General features: G+C 43.7%; 1 long non-coding RNA gene across 1 annotated transcript in view; it reads left to right on the top strand.

Moving 5' to 3' along the window:
- Positions 1-13,360, top strand: part of LOC106697293 — a 20,247-nt gene extending 6,887 nt beyond the window's left edge. Inside the window, exon 3 of the long non-coding RNA XR_002829469.1 lies at positions 13,153-13,360. This is a non-coding gene — a long non-coding RNA (uncharacterized LOC106697293). The remainder of the gene's footprint in view (positions 1-13,152) is intronic.
- The last annotated feature ends 1,628 nt before the right edge of the window (positions 13,361-14,988 follow it).

Below are 14,988 nucleotides of genomic sequence, written 5' to 3'. Positions count from 1 at the left end.
CCATCACATCTACTTCCTGTTAACTTCATACCCTCTCTTGACCTCCTTGTTGACTTCAACTAAAGAATCCCTAACATGCCTTTCCTGTCACACTACTTGCTGCTTCTAAAACCTTCTGTGGCTCTCAAAGTACCACACTCCTTAACACGGCATTCATGGCCTTCCATGATCCAGCCCCAGTTGTCTCCAGCTTCCTTCCTCCACTCCTCCTCTTGCCTACACCTTGTTTGTACTAAGGTCAAACTCCTCATTGTCTATTCAACACTCTCTACAACCACACCTGCTAAAGCACTTCCCCATGTCTGGAATGCCCTCTTCAGGCTGTTCTAAATTCATGTCTTTCTGTCTTCAAGATTCTACTCACCTCTTCTTCCTCTAGGTAGCCTTCCCTGTCTCCACCCATGTGTCTAGAGCTACCTTGATGGACATTTGTTTGTTCGCTGAACAGCAAGTGATGGTGACTAATTGTGTGTGTTTATGTGTATGTGTCTTCCCAAGTGGATGGCTGGTATCTCAAGGGTAGAATCTCTGTCCGTATTCTCCCCACACTGGGCCTGTGCTGGGCCTGGCAGAGTAGGTGCTATTCAAAGGCTTAGTAGTTACAGCTCAGGAAGGGTGGCTGGCACAGAAGTCTACACCTGGCCCCTCTACCCTGGTATAAGAAGCATGCTATTGGGGACAGTGTTTTGGTTCTCCAAGCCTAGGGAAGGGGGTTCCTGGCATATACACTGATACCCTAAATGACCTGGATTCTGCTCCCAACCTTAGCTAAACCCCATGTACAGTCTGCTAGGGCAGATTCCAGTCTTCAGCTTCTTTGTAGAGTCAGGGGTACCCATGGAAGTAGGGGGCTGGGGCCCAGGGGAATCCCATCCTGAAACTCCTGGGACCCATCCCTCTCCACTACAGAGATTTATCATCAGGGAGGAGGAAACCTCAAACCTTAATTCATCCAAACTCCTTATTTTATAGGTGGAAAAACTGAGACACACTAAGACATAGCGAGAGCAAAGTATTTGGTCTAATTGTCTTAACAATTAGAGCGTGGGCCTGGGCACTAAAGGGTCTCGGGTTTGATTCCAGGTCAAGGGCACATACTGGATTGCAGGTTTGATCCCCCAGCCCCCATTGGGGCTCCTGTGGGAGGCAACCAATCGATATGTCTCTCTCACATCGATGTTTCTCTCTCTCTCTCCCCCTCCCTCCCTTCCATTCTCTCTAAAAAACAATGGAAAAAATATCCTTGGGTGAGGATTTTTTTTAAAAAAAGTACTTGATTAGAATTATAAGGCAGCAGAGCCATCTGCTGACACTGACCCCAAGGAGTGGACTTAGTATTCTGGGTCCCTCACTTGGGCCTAGGGGCTATAAAAAGAGGCAGTGAGACCCATGCTGGGGGTGATCCTGGAGTCTCATTTCTGATCAGATGTAGGGTGCCACTCCTGTGTACGTACATGGATAGACATGTGCATCTATGCATACACATGAAGGCATCCATATACAAACATACACACATGTGCTCATGAGCTCACACCCGCAGGGTCAACACATACCCATCCAATCCCTGCCCAGATGTAAGCACTTGCCCAATTTTATGGGCCCCAGTATTGGAAGTCAAGAGGCCACCCTTTCATTCCAGTTAGGGCTTTGGGCTTGCCCTCACAAAACCCTGGGGGCTCCCCAATGACTTGTGTCTCCCCTCCCCTCCCCCTACTTCAAAGAGCAGAAATGTGTCAGCATGGGTGTGTCCTTCATGGGACTTTAGGTGTACTCAAAGGTATAAATAAGCCTACTGGAGAACTGAAACCCAGTGGGTAGCTTGGAATCTAAGTTGAAACCAGCAAGGCCCTATCATGTAGAAGCAGAGTCCTCCCTCTTCCCCTGCCCACTAGGTTTACAGAGTTAAACAAGTAATATTAATGATGATACTATTGGGATTTCTATGTGCTAGGTACTATTCTAATCCCTTACCTGTGTTGATAACTCATTTAATCTTCACAAGAATCCCCTAATATAGATAATACTAGAGGCCCGGTGCACAAAAATTTGTGCACTGGGGGCGGGGGGGCGGGAGGCGTCCCTCAGCCTGGCCTATGCCCTCTTGCAATCTGGGACCCCTTGGAGGATGTCCACCTGCTGGCTTAGGCCTGCTCCCTGGGGGATCGGGCCCAAGCTGGCAGTCAGACATCCCTCTGGCAGCCTGGCAGCCCTTGGGGGATGTCCACTTGCCAGCGGGGAGCAGGCCTAAGCTGCAGTCAGACATCCTTAGTGCTGCTGAGGAGGCAGGAGAGGCTCCCACCACCACCGCTGTACTGGCAGCCGTCAGCCTGGCTTGTGGCTGAGCAGAGCTCCCCCTGTGGGAGTGCACTAACCACCAGGGGGCAGCTCCTGCATTGAGCGTCTGCCCACTGGTGGTCAGTGTGTGTCATAGTGACCAGTCATTCCCAGTTCTGCTGTTAGGGTCAGTTTGCATATTACCCTTTTACTATATAGAATAGAGGCCTGGTGCATGGGTGGGGGCCGGCAGGTTTGCCCTGAAGGGTGTCCCAGATCAGGGTGGGGGTCCCACTGGGGTGCCTGGCCAGCCTGGGTGAGGGGCTGATGGGTGTTTGCAGGCTGGTCAAGCCCCCCCCCCCAGTGGGGACCCTCACCCCATGGAGATTTGGCCAGCCTGGGTGAGGGGCTGATGGCTGTTTTCAGACTGGCCACACCCCCTTTAGGGTGGGGGATCCCCACTGGGGTGCCTGGCCAGTCTGGGTGAGGGGCTGAGGGCCATTTTCAGGCTGGCCAAGCCACCCCCACACCCCCGCTGGTGACGGAAGCTCCCAGCCTCTCCTTTTTTTTCTTTTTTATTTTTTCATTCTGGGATTTATTTACCTTCTATAATTGAAACTTTGTAGCCTTGAGAGGAGCTCAGAGCTGGCCAGGGTGGGCGGGAGGGAAGCTTGGCTTCCTCCATCGCCAGGGGCAACCAAGCCTCCTGCTCGCTCCAGCTCCATGGCCACGGCTGGCTGAAAGCAGGTATCTGGGGTTTATTTATCTTCTATAATTGAAAATTTGTTGCTTTGAGTGGAGCTCAGAGCTGGCCGCGGCAGGCGGGAAGCTTGGCTTCCTCCATCATTGGGGCAACCAAGCCTCCTGCTTGCTCCAGCTCCGTGGCTGCCAGCCACCATCTTGGTTGGGTTAATTTGCATATAGTTGCTCTGATTGGCTGGTGGGCGTGGCTTAAGGCATAGTGAAGGTACGGTCAATTTGCATGTTTGTCTTTTATTAGTGTAGATTCTTCCCATTCTACTGGTGAAGAAACTGAGACAGAGATGGGAAGAAATTGAATTGGCAAAGCCACCTAAAGTAGACATACTCACAAATTCCCCCAACAGATAAGCCTATATTTTACCAAGGGGCCATATCCCCTGAACTCCTATGCAAAAAGCTTTGTTATTCAACCCAGAGATGTCTGCATTGAGGGTAACTCTGTGTGTGTGTGTGTGTGTGTGTGTGTATACACCATGAAAAACTGTGGTCTGATTATCAGTAAATCCAGATTTCAATCATGGTTCTATTAATCCTGGGCTCACTGCCTGGCCCTGGACAAGTCACTTTCTTTGTCTGAGCCTCAGTTTCCCATCTGAAAAATGGCTGGCTCCAAGCTTTCTAAACAGGACTCCATTCCCAACCTCCAAGCATCTGTGTTTGTTTGTGTGAAATGTGCTTACTGCCCCTGATGAGGAAGTGATGGGGTCAGGACAGGATTCATTTCAGGGAGAGGAGGCAGGTGGCAGGAAGCCAAATGCTGGTCTTAGTTTTAGTCCATCTGTTCATAGTGTGAGGGTGGGGTGGTGACTTTGGTGTTCCGTGGGTGTGCTCTGAGTGTGGACAAGTACCCATGTGAGCTGCTCTGGTGTGAGTGCCCTGCATGAATTCACACATTTGGAACTTTTGAAGGGAAATGGTTGCATCCCCTCCAGCTTTGAGGCTGGGGAGGAAAGAGTGGACAGCAGGGTTCCCAGCCACTCTTCTGGGAGCAAATGGATTCCCCTAAAGCTCAGAGCCCTGTCCTTTTCTGCTCACAGCTTTTCCTTGCCTCCCTACCACTTCCAGATGCAATTCACACTGCTGGCCAGGCATCCTCTCATGGTACCTGGTACACAGTAAGCATTCAATAAGTGATGACAAGAGGCATGATTGAAGCTGCCCTCACCCACTCTGTTTATCCTGTCAACACACACACACACACACACACCCTGCGCAAATTATCACACTCTAAACCACCATCAGCCTTCCTGCTTCTAGGATTTTGCTCTTGCAGTTTCCTCCTCCTTCGGAACCCTGTCCACTTACCCACCTCATCTCCTGTGTTTATACCCTCTCTATTCAGGACTAATCAGCAGCTTATATTTATCTAGCATTTACTTTGTGCCTGTAACTCTCCAAGATGGACTCTGCTGTTATCCCCATTTTACAGATGGGGAACTTGGGGCTCAAACTGCTGAGGCCAAAGATCACTGAGCTAATAAGAGCCAGTGCATATTTCTGTATCTTTAACTGTGCTTAGAAATATAGTATATACACGTGTGTGCAATAATAAATAGCATAAAAGTTATAAAGCCTACATGTGAAAAATATACAGGTTTTTTGCCTATCACCCCCATGTTAGCCTTGAAGGAACAAACTGCCATGTTGTTGAAGTGGCCACATAGCAAGGACTCAGGCGGGGTTTCTAGAAGCCAAGGGAGGCCCCCAGTTAACAGAGAGCAAGAAAATGGGGATCTCAGTAACATGGCCGCACGAAAATGAATTCTGAGGGAATTCAACAATCTGAGGGAGCCCGGAAGTCAAACTTTCCCTAGGTGAGTCTCCAGATGAAGACACAGCTGGCCAGCATCTTGATTTCAGCCTTGTGGGTCCTGGAGCAGAGAACTCAGATAAGCTGTACCTGGACTTCTGACTTATAGAACAGGGAACTAATAAATGCGTGTTGATATATATATATATATATATATATATATATATATTTAATGTGGCACATCTTATTTATTTAAAATTTTTAAAATTTTTCAGTTATAGTTGACATACAATATTTATATTGGTTTCATGTGTACAACATAGTGGTTAGACATTTATATATCTTATGAAGTGATCACCCCAATTAAATGGGTGTTGTCGTAGGCCCCTAAGTTTGTGGAGGTTTGTTACATAATAGAGAACTGCAACACATATGTTGAAAAAGTTTTTTGCATAAAAATTAAGAGGCAGCTTGAGTTACTAATTTTACTCTAGTATATTTTGTCTCAGTGCAAATATTTTTGTGAAGCTCATTAAAAGTGTTATAACTTGGAACAATGATTTTTTAAAATATATTTTTATTGATTTCAGAGAGGAAGTGAGCGGGAGCAAGAGAGAGAAACATCAATGAGGAGAGAGAATCATTGATTGGCTGCCTCCTGCATGCCCCCCACTGGGGATAGAGCATATACCGGGAATCAAATAGTGACCTCCTGGTTCATAGGTTGATGTTCAACCACTGAGCCACTCTGGCTGGGTGGAACAATGATTTTTTCTATCTTGTTTCTTTTGCCAAAGTCATATAGTTGAAATGGAATAATTTGAATATGTGAGCTATAACTCCAGGATATCTATTAGCCAAAGGGCACTTCCTCCAGGAAGTTCTCTAAGATCTCTCTGGGAGAAAGTCACCTCTCTCCTCAGAGGTCCCCAAACACATTATTTTCCTGTCTCTTTGAGCACCACCTGCTCTCAGTTCACCACACACTCGGGAATGCCTCGTTACCTTCTGGAAGACAGATACCTTTTCTGTACTTGAGAATCTCATTCAGTGTTAACAGAAACATAGGGACATTATGATTCAGGGAGATAAAGTTTAGGAGAGTGAATAAGCCAGGGTGCTAGGGGAATCTAAAAAAAAGTGGGGGTGGGGAGATTCGCCCTGGCTGGTGTGGCTCATCTGGGTGTCGTCCTGTGTACCAAGAGGTTGTCTGTTCAATTCTGGTCAAGGGTACATGCCCAGTTGCAGCTTTGTCCCCTGTGGGGGGCTCCCTCTTTCCCCCTCTCCCTTCCTCTCTCTTTAAGAATCCATGACATTGAAGGTGTTAAGCCTGAACCATGTGGGACCCTGGGATTTCTTTGGGTAATGGAGGTATCTGGGCTCAATGGTATCTTTCAAAGATTCTGATCCATTCTCTGGATCGAGCTGTTCCCCTCATCCTTTCCCTTGGTTTTACCTACCTACCCTCTGGGCCCAGAATGGCAGCCTCAGTCTTCACCATGGCCTGCTCTCTGTCCTCAGAAGCCCTCCTATTCTATGAAATTCTCTTGGTCCAACTCCCTTGATTCCAGCCAAGAATTTACCGCCAGGAGCTTTTGGCAGAAAAACCAGGGATAGAGGTTCTGAATAGAGTGTAAATATCTATCAATTCCTGGAGTTGCCTGGAGACTCCCTGCTTATTCTCCATTGCCTGTCTGGTTTTCTGTGGATACTGCCCTCCCTTTTCTGCCAGAGGAATTCACTGGGCCTACTTTGCTCCTGGGGGCAGGACCTTACCTGTGAACCTTAAAAAAGTGCCTTCTTGTCGGAGAATAAACCCTTCCACCTGTAATGGAATGGTTATTTAAACATCATTTAGTGGACTAAGTTTACAGATGAGGAAACTGAAGCCTAGATGAGGGAGAAGGACTTGTGCAGGGTAACAGAAGGAAAGAATGAAAGGGATAAGGGATAGGACAGGAACTTGAGGCTTCTACCTCCAGTTCTTACCGCTTCACACTCTCCTAGAGTTCAAATACATTCAATCTGTATTCTCTCAAAATTTAGTGTATAGCCCTAGCCAGTTTGGTTCAGTGGACAGAGTACGTGGGGCCTTGACTTACGAGTTTAATTCGTTCCGTGACGGAGCTCATAACTCAAATTACTCGTATGTCAAATCAAAAAGTAAATGAGTGAGACACGTGATGCTGGGCTGATGTTGTGGCGTTCACTGTGACGTTTGCTGCACCAACTAGCGGTGGGGTATCTGAAGCTGGCTCGAAACCCGAATTTTAGCTCGCAACTCAAAGCAAAAAAATCGGCCAAGAGACGGCTCGTATCTCGAAAAATTCGTTAGTCGGGACACTCGTAAGTCAAGGCCCCACTGTATTGGCCTGCAGACTGGAGGGTTCCAGGTTCAATTCCAGTCAAGGGCACATGCCCTGGTTTTGGGCTCAATCCCCAGTAGGGAGCATGCAGGAGGCAGCTGATCGATGATTCTCTCTCATCATTAATGTTTCTATCTCTCCCTCTCCTTTCCTCTCTGAAATCAATCTATATATTTAAAAACCTAGTATGTAAAGTTAACAGAATTGTAGTATATTCATCCAATGGACTATACTAAGCATTTAAAAAAGGAATAAACTAATATCTGCAAAAAATATGGATGGACCTCAAAACACAAGGCTGAAGAAACCAGATGCAAAAGAATAGATACCATATGATTCCATTCATATGAGCTCCTAGAACAGGTGAAAGTAATATGTGCTAACAAAGCAGATCAATAGCTGCTTGGGGGTGGTGGGAGGACCGACTACAAACGGGAACAAGGGACTATTCTGCAGTGATAGAAATGCTCGGTATTTCCTGTCCGTATACTAAATCTAGTTGTATGGGTGCATTTACAGCGTGTCCCCCAAAAATGTATGCACACTTTAACAGCTGATAGCTCAATTTTGAAAATGAAATGTATTTTAATAAACACTGCCTGTATAATTATTCAAAATATGTGTATACATTTTGGGGGACACCTTATATTTGTCAAAACTCATTACACCTCAACTAAGTTGGTTTAAAAAGAATAAAAAGGCAACATTAAAGTATACTTATTCAATTCAGTTAAGAAAATACAATATCATCACTGACCTACATGCACAAAATCAACATTGACCAACTCATTTGAGAAGGGCAAAGTCAGCAGTTCATAATTCCCAGGTCAGATGTTTTTTCCATGTTTGAAATGAAGTTGTCACAGATTTGGGTCAGAACATCATTTTCCTTAGACTTTTTGTTCAAGAACTTCCTCTGTCATAATAACTATTCCTGATTTGAGTCAAATTAGAAAGCTAGTGACTAATGCCTCCTTGATGTTTTATACAGGTGACTTATTGACTTGCCAGATTTAATTTTCCTTCTGAAGGAGCCTTCAAAGCTTTTTAGCGCTGTCCTTTAAAAAAGTATTTGCACAAGTGTTAATAATCATGGCTAATATTTATTGATTGCCTTCTGTGTTCCAGGTATTCTAAAGGTTTTTCATGTAATCTCTCATTACAGTTTCACAATGGTCCTGACAGGGAGCTACCCTTATTATCCACACCTTGCAGGTTCTGAAACTGAGGCACAGAGAGTTCGAGTTATCTGCCGAAGGTTTGACAGCTACTAACTGACAGACTGGGATATGAATCCTGCCAGCCTGGCTCCAGAGCCCTTACACTAAATTCCTGCATATCTAGTTGGATGCGTTCTTCAGATGACCTCTTTCCACTGAATGGACTGAGAGAGAGAGATATTTTTGGAGGTGGGAGAAAGAGTGGTGGGGTATTGAAGGCGTTGAACACAGAGGTAAGAGGTCGGAGCCAGCTGTCACCATTTTTCTGGGCTGCCTTGCTCAACCTCACATCGATCAGGACCTCTGGAAATATGACCCTATGGTCAATTGACTCTGGTTCTCAGCCCAGAATACTAGGGACAGGGAGCCAAGTAGGTGAGAGGTGGCAGATGAGGCTCTTTGGAATAATGCCAGGAACAGCCCAGGTGCCTCCTTCTGAGCCAGGGTGTCCTTAGGGAAAGCAGGTGAGACAAAGGGCATGACATGAATCCTCCTTTCAGAAGGAGAGTCAGCCTCATTCCTTTGCCTGGGGGTGGTTGTACTATCTACCTGAAGTCGATTTTTAAAAAATTAAAATGTAGTGCTGGCCGGTTTGGCTCAGTGGATAGAATGTTGGCCTGTGGACGGAAGGGTCCTGGGTTTGATTCTAGTCAAGGGCACATGCCTCGTTTGCGGGCTCAATCCCCAGCAGGGGGTGTGCAGGAGGCAGCCCATTAGTGATTCTCTCTCATCATTGATGTTTCTATCTCTTCATCTCTGAAATCAATAAAAATATTTTTAAAAATTAAAATGTTTTTTAAATGATACAACAATTTACATAAATATTGTATAAATTCCAAGCAAACTTTTTTAAAATATATTTTTATTGATGTCAGAGAGGAAGGGAGAGGGAGTGACACACAGAAAGAAACATCAATGTGAGAAAGACACATGAGAGAGACACATCAATTGCTGCCTCCTAGAGATCAAGCCTGAAACCAAGATACGTGCCCTTGACCAGAATCAAACCTGTGACCCTTCAGTCTGCAGGCCAACACTCTATCCACTGAGCCAAACCAGCTAGGGCAAACCTCATTCTTTTTCACACCTGCATTGTATCCCATTGTAGTATGCATAGTATTTACCAGTCTCCTAATGAAAGAAAAGTTGTTTCCAATATTTTATTACTACAGATAATACTGCAATTAATATTTTTATCCATTATTTTGCATATTATTTGTAAGAATATCTATCAGTAGGGATTAGTAGGTTGAGATTATCTAAAAAGTTTAAGTAGCAATGTAAAGTTGATAGATATTGCCAAATAGCTTCCAGGATGTAACAATTTATACTACTTGTAAGTTATTTTGTTTCTACATAAATATATACTCTGTCCTGCAGACTCACATTTTTCACTCAGCAATATGACTTGGAGTTCTATCTATGTCAATACATGTAGATATACCTCATTAAAGGAAAACTGTCTTACAGTTTCCCATTGTATGGCTGTTAGATAGCTTATTTAGTTTATCACTTATTGATGAACATTTGGGTGGTTTTCAATCTTTTTGCTATCACAGACAAATGCTCTAGTGACTATTCTTGTATGACTAGAATAGATTCAGAGAAGTGAATTGTAAGATGATAGGTATACATATTTCAATTTTAAATAGATGCTATTGAATTGCTCTCCCAAAGTATTGTACCAATTTAGACTTCTACTAATGGTGCATAAGAGCTTTAGGTTTACATTTAGGATTAGCCCATGTGCTTCCTCCTGAATCAAAGTTCAAAGTCCCAGTTATCACTGGGATCATTCAGGCCCTGATACCAAGCCCCCCATAGAATCTGAGTGGACAAGCTGAGTGTTGGGAAGGATGAACACATATGAGGGCCAGGGTGTCCCCCATTAGTCAAGTGGGCACCCGATAACACAACCCTTTCCAAAGAAAAGGCTACTTTGGGAGAAAATGAGCTCTCCCTATCTCTAGAAGTGTTTGAGTGGAGGTTTGGTATCAACAAATGCACTGAGCAAATTTTACTGTGTCTAGGGTCGTCGTCTTGACCCAGAGATGAGTCAAACCCAGATCCTGCCCTTTCAGAGCTTGATACTCATGGGGAAAACAGATAAGTAAACAGACAATGACATTCTGTCTACTAAGTATTGAGTTGGCCTTCCTTTTCTGAAAATATCTGGAACTTCCTGCTACACACATGGAAATGCTGAAAATAAACACAATAAACATCCTTTTAAATGTACAACAGGACTTGCAATAGTTTGGATTTTAACAGACAATTGGGGAGAGGAAGCCTTGAGCTTACATGAAATTTGAGGCTCTTGATAAACGAGGACCCTTTGGGTCTACACCCACATTGAAAGAGTGGACTAGGGATAAACAAACAAACAAACAAACAAACATCTGACTACTAGCAAAGGAGACAAAAATCCGTGTGTCATAGTGTTTGTCTGGACTTGGTCTTTAGGTGGGGAAAAAACTATTTCCTGAGAATTTGAAACCACATACCTGACCTCAGTGTGTCATATTTTTATCACCTGCATGACTGGGAATCCCTGAGGCTGAGAAATCAATATAAAAGGAGGCCTACTCCAAAACTCTCAGATGCCTAGCAGAGACAAATGCAAATCCCCCACCCACCCCCCATTGCAGACTACATAGGATTCCTATACATTATATAAAGCCTTTCCAAACATTAACTAATTTGAAAGGAAAAAACTGATGAAATACACAAGGAAAAATCTACCACAGGTAAGATTCAACTAACAGAAATCCACCACAAGTAAGATTCAACTAACAGAAGAACCACACTCCCAACAACCTCAGGTAACAGACAGTGATCCTTAAGTGTGGGACAGAGGTAGCTGGTAAATGCTTTGGGAGCACAGAGAAGAAACTAACTCCCTGATGGAATAAAAGTCTTCATAGAGAAGGAAACTTTAAGAATGGGCCTTGAAGGATATGTAGGACTTGGCCAAGTAAGGACAGATGCTGTTGGGAGTAGCCAGTGGGGTGTACATAGTAGAATGTACCAAGGGAATGGCTATTTATTAACTTATTTTCTCAGGTGCAAAGAGGGCAGAAACATAGAGGAAGAGGGAAGGAAGGGAGGTAGGGGGATAGATCATGCTGGCCCTTCCTTTGCAAGCCATCTTAAGGACTTAGTTCTTTTTAAATATATTTTTTATTTCAGAAAGGATGAAAGAGAGAGAGATAGAAACATCAATGATGAGAATCATTGATCGGCTGCCTCCTGCATGCCCCCCACAACCTGGGCATGTGCCCTGACTGGGAATTGAACCATAACTTCCTGGTTCATAGGTCAATGCTCAACCATTGAGCCACATTGGCCAGACAGGACTTAGTTCTTAAACTAAGTGCAAAGGAAAGCCAGTGAAGGGTTTTAAGTGAGAGGTTAGTGATATTCATTCATTCATTCATTCATTCACTCAACAGCGGTGTCAGGGATAGAGAATGAGTTGAGAATGAAGAGTGGCAATAAGAGACTATTCAAGAGAGTATAACAAACATCTAGGTGAGAAATCCTGGTGGCTTAGACCAGGGTGGTGGCAGTGAAAATGGAGAGGAGTAGATGAATTTGATTGATATCTAGGTCAAAGTTTGAAGATAGATTGTATACAAGGGATGGGGAAGTGGGAGATACCTAGACTGATTCCCAGGTTTTTGGCTGAGCATGTGAAACATTGGTGGTGCCATTCACAGAGATAAGAAATTAAGGAGGAAGAGTGAGTTTTTGGAAGAAAGATCATGAGCTCAGGTTTAGATATTTGGAATTTAAAGTAGCTTTGGGATATCCAGGTGGTGATGTCTAAGAGGTAGTATATATATATATATATATATATATATATATATATATATAATTTATTTTTAAATTGATTTTAGAGTGTGAAGAAGGGAGAGAGAGAGAGAGAGAGAGAGAGAGAGAGAGAGAGAGAGAGAAACATAGATGTGAGAGAGATACATCAATCAGTTACCTTTCGTACTTGCCCCAACCAGGGGGTTTAAGCCGGCAACCTAGGTATGTGCCCTGACTGGAATCGAACCCACAACCTTCTGGTGATGGGACAAGGTTCTAAGCAACTGAGCCACACTGGCTGGGGCATCTTAATTTTTAAAATTTATTTATTGATTTGAGAGGAAGGGATAGAGAGATTTGTTGTTCCATTTATTGATGCATTCATTGGTTGTTTCTTTTTTTTATTATTGATTTCAGAGAGCGGAAGGGATAGGGAGAGAGAGATAGAGACATCAATGATGAGAGAGAGTCATTGATCAGCTCCCTCCTGCATGCCTCCTACTGGGGAATCAGGCCCACAACCGGACATGCACATGTCCTGACCTGGAATCAAACCGTGACCACCTGATTCATGAATCGATGATCAACCATTGAGTCACATTGGCCAGGCCATTCATTATTTTTTGTATGTGCCCTGACCAGGGGTCGAACCCACAACCTTGGTGTTTAGGGACCACACTCTAACCAACTGAGCTACCCAGCCAAAGCTCACTTAGCATGTTTTCAAGGTCATCCATATTATAGTATGTATCAATACTTCATTCTTTTTTATTGCCCAGTTATAGTCCATTGTATAGATATACTATATTTTGTTTATCCATCCATGGCAAATAAAATGGATATTTGTGTTGTTTCCACTTTTTGGCTATTATGAATAACTATAAATAAGCTATGAATATTTATGTACAAGTTATTTTTATTATTGTTATATTAAATCCTCACCTGAGGATATCTTTATTGATTTTAGAGAGACACCTTAACAACTAAGCTACATGACCAGAGTGGCAACTCTATGTTTAACATTTTGAGGAACTACCAAACTATTTTCCAGAATGGCTACAGCATTTTACATTCCCATCAGTGATGTTATGAGGATTTCAATTTCTTAACATCCTTGTCAATACCTGGTGTTTTATTGTAGCTATCCTAATGGGTATAAAGTGATATCTCATTGAGGTGGGTTTTTTGTTTGTTTTGTTAATCCTCACTCCAGGATATTGTTTTCTCAAGGATATTTTTTCCCATTGATTTTAGAGTGGAAGGGAGGGGGAGAGACAGAGAGAGAGAAACATCAATATGAGAGAGACACATCAATTGGTTGCCTTCCACAAGGGCCCTGACTGAGGTACATGCCCTTCACCAGAATCAAACCCAAGACCCTGCAGTCTGCAGGCCAACGCTCTAACCACTGAGAAAACTGGCTAGGGCTCATTGAGGTTTTGATTTATATTTTCCTAATAACTAATAATGTTGAGCATCTTTTCACATGCTTATTGGCCATTTGTGTATCTTTGGAAATATATCTATTCAAATCATTTGCCCATTTTTAATCAGGTCATTTGTCATTTTATTATTGAGTTGTAAAGAGTTCTTTTTTTTTTAATATATTTTATTGATTTTTTACAGAGAGGAAGGGAGAGATAGAGAGTTAGAAACATCGATGAGAGAGAAACATCGATCAGCTGCCTCCTGCACACCTCCTACTGGGGACGTGCCCGCAACCCAGGTACATGCCCTTGACCGGAATCGAACCTGGGACCTTCCAGTCCGCAGGCCGACGCTCTATCCACTGAGCCAAACCGTTTTCGGCTGTAAAGAGTTCTTTATATATTCTGCATAATTGTCCCTAATCAGATATATGATTTGTAGATATTTTCTCCCATTCTGTGGTTTGTCTTTTTATTACCAGAGAGCCACCCAAGTCAAAGGGGGCTGGCTTTCCCCTCCTCGGCTCTTGTCATACTCGTGAGAAAGAATTCAGACGAGTGACAGAAAGCAGTGGTGAAGCAAAGCAAGCAGATTTATTAAGGAAGCAAAGCAAGCAAACTTAATAAGAATACAATTGGATAAAGCACAAGTGGACAACTCAGCTAGTCTGAGCACCCCAGGCACCTGGTAGGGGCTCAAGGGTTTTGTACTCCCCCCTCATAGATTTCAAGGTTCTCCTTTTACATTGTTGCAGCTTTTCCCAGAATTTATAAGAACATCTTGCGATTTTATCTTGCTTACTTCTTTGTTCAATGGGTGAGATAAACTCCCCCCTTTTCCCCCCTTCCCCTCCTCCTGCCCTAGCAGCTATCTTTCCTGCCTAACATCCCTCCCCCCCCCCACCCCCTCAAGTGATACCATCCAAATGCTTTGGGGTTTTGTTGTTTGTCCCCCAGACTTCATCTGTCCTTGGGTTTAGCTGGCACAAATGTCATTAATTGGGTATTTGTTTTTATTTTCCCAGGCCAGGGTGATTTAAGCTATGTATTCTCTGGTTAGGGAAGATGTCTAGTGAGCTGGCTGCAAGCTGCCCAAACCGTTTGGCTTTATTTAATTTTCTTCTCTCAGTTTCCCCATTCCAGTTGCCCAGGAATTTTCCTAGCTTCTTACTATCCTGCCACATTTTCTTTCTTTCTTTCTTCTTTTAAAATATATTTTTATTGATTTCAGAGAGGAAAGGAGAGTGGGAGAGAGAGCGAAACATCAAAGTTGAGAGAGAATTATTGATTGGCTGCTTCCTACACTTCCCACACTGTGGATTGAGCCTGCAACCTGGGCATATGACCTGATCAGGAATCGAACCATAACCTCCTGG

The sequence above is a fragment of the Myotis lucifugus genome, unplaced genomic scaffold (genome assembly GCF_000147115.1).
Source record: "Myotis lucifugus unplaced genomic scaffold, Myoluc2.0 scaffold_60, whole genome shotgun sequence".
Classification (NCBI taxonomy): domain Eukaryota; kingdom Metazoa; phylum Chordata; class Mammalia; order Chiroptera; family Vespertilionidae; genus Myotis; species Myotis lucifugus.
This window is presented reverse-complemented; position numbering and strand designations above follow the sequence as displayed.